This window comes from Amphimedon queenslandica, unplaced genomic scaffold (assembly GCF_000090795.2).
Source record: "Amphimedon queenslandica unplaced genomic scaffold, v1.1 AMPQUscaffold_11346, whole genome shotgun sequence".
In the NCBI taxonomy this organism is placed as follows: domain Eukaryota; kingdom Metazoa; phylum Porifera; class Demospongiae; order Haplosclerida; family Niphatidae; genus Amphimedon; species Amphimedon queenslandica.
In genome coordinates this window covers 7170-9266 of record NW_003548411.1, presented here as the reverse complement: position 1 = coordinate 9266, position 2097 = coordinate 7170, and the positions used below count along the sequence as shown (strand labels likewise).

The 2097-nt window shown below is 31.8% G+C and overlaps 1 long non-coding RNA gene across 1 annotated transcript; it reads left to right on the top strand.

The window, feature by feature from the left end:
- LOC109589412 (uncharacterized) lies at window positions 1-2097 on the top strand. Its single transcript, XR_002188684.1, has 5 exons — window positions 1-19; window positions 71-113; window positions 1011-1091; window positions 1810-1935; window positions 2054-2097. It is a non-coding gene; the product is annotated as an uncharacterized LOC109589412 (long non-coding RNA).

Here is a 2097-nt window from a genome sequence, read left to right as displayed (position 1 = left end):
ACATAGCAAACTGCTATAAGTGAGTGGTGTCATTTAAGTACTCTATATTCCATTGTATTATTATATATAGAGTTATTGCACTAATTCATCATGCTCTAGGAGACAGTAAACTAGTAAGTGGTGCATGTAACTACATGTATGTGCATGCCATGTACATGTTAATGTATCGACTGGTTGTACATGTAGTTTAGTTTAAATGACTGATACCGAGTTAAGATGTTATGCATGTTCTATAAAGTCTATTCACTTTCACCTGATCCCTGGTTGTTATCAATTAATAATAGAAGCTGAATTTGATTTGGCTGTTCTAGCTGCGTAATTTTGGTCAAGGTATATCATTGAGTTTATAGAGGGACATCCAAAAAAGGCTACGGCCTTGTCATTTTGATCCGTTCTTTTCTAAGGACTGGAAGGACCTAGCAATTCTAATGGCACAAACAAAATTTCTAAATTCCTGGATTATCAAAAGTTATTACAAACAAGCGTAACAGTGTAAAAGTATTACTATAATTGATTTCACCACCTAGCATGTACAGCTGGGTTCTTATTAAAACTTAAAGAGGTTTTCTCTACCTTCTAATCCTTCAAGAAAGGTCTTGAGACTGTACATATGTTCTTTTGCTTAAAAACTTATAACTTTGTCCTATGTGTAAGCCACCATTTTGTTTGCTCTGACTACTTAAAGGAGCGTGGGAGGGTGTTTGCTAAGGCTTATGAATTTTCTTATTTTCCAATACAACATGTATAGAATACAAGTGTGGACATACAAATATACAAGCATCGCATGTGGGTGAAATCAATTATACATGTAGGAACGACCAGGGGACTACACCCCCAGGTCGTTAAAAATCACTAAGTCAAATGAAACTGAACAGACTTTAGTTCAAAACGCTTTAAAACTTTATTAATATTTTAATTTCTTTACAAGGTAGCAATTAATTATTTACTCAATTGAAATTTAATTTTAAATTGACTTGCTACATTTTATCTCTCTCTTTTTTCATCTTCAGGCAATATCATATCAGCACAAAACTGTCATTATGTATGAGAGACTGCTAGGAGTTGACCACTGCAGCTCTATATCAGCCTATGTTAGTTATTAATAACTGGCCACACACACAATATTTATTATAAATTTATCGCACTATTAGTTCCCCACAAAGCATGCTAAGTGAGCTAAAAGGCATGCTTTATGAGCTGACAAGCCTTTGAAATTCATAAAAAATTCAAATTTGATTAGAATGAGCTCAAACTTTGATACATCATTAGGACATGTATATGTATCAGAAACATGTCTCTTTCAGCAATTTTTGGCAAAATTTTGTGAAAAACCAAATTCTTTGGCATTGGCCCCTTTTTTAGCAAAATTTAAAAATTAATGAAAATCTGATTTTGATCAGAATGAGCTTCAACTTTCTGTACAACATATGGACATGTTATGAGAAAATTATAAACACAGAGAATTTTCTCCTAAGTTGTTTTTGGCAAATTCTGGCCAAATACCATGTACCATGTCTTTGATCCAATTTTAAAGCAAGTTTTAAAATTTATAAAAATCCAAATTTTGACTAGAGTCTGCTTAAAATTTTTACAAAGTATTAGAACTTCTATATGTATCACAAAGTTTAATAAAAATTTTACCTTTGCAATGTTTGATTAAATTTTGGGAAAATACATTGTGAAATATTTTATCAACATTTGGAACAACTTTAAAAATTCACTGAGAGCATTATGTCAAAATCCTGTGGGAAACCATGATCATGATAATTTCAACGACTAAGCCCACCACTGATTTTTTTCTTTATATAGTTCCATTTGGCTTAGTATTGCTGTGTGGCTGAGAGGAATGTTGTGGCGTTGAGATTGCTGTATAGAGTTAGGTATCTAATAATGTTAACACATGGTGAGGATCATCCTGAAATGTCTAATGTTGATGTAAGTATTGTTTTATCAATGTTCTTTTGTTTCATCATACACATGTACATGTATTGTTTAAAAGTATTGTAAATTTTGTATCATAACTGTTGTTATTTATTTTAATTACATTGAGTAGTTTTACATTGGTTTACTACTGAGTATTGCTTGTCATTATGAAGA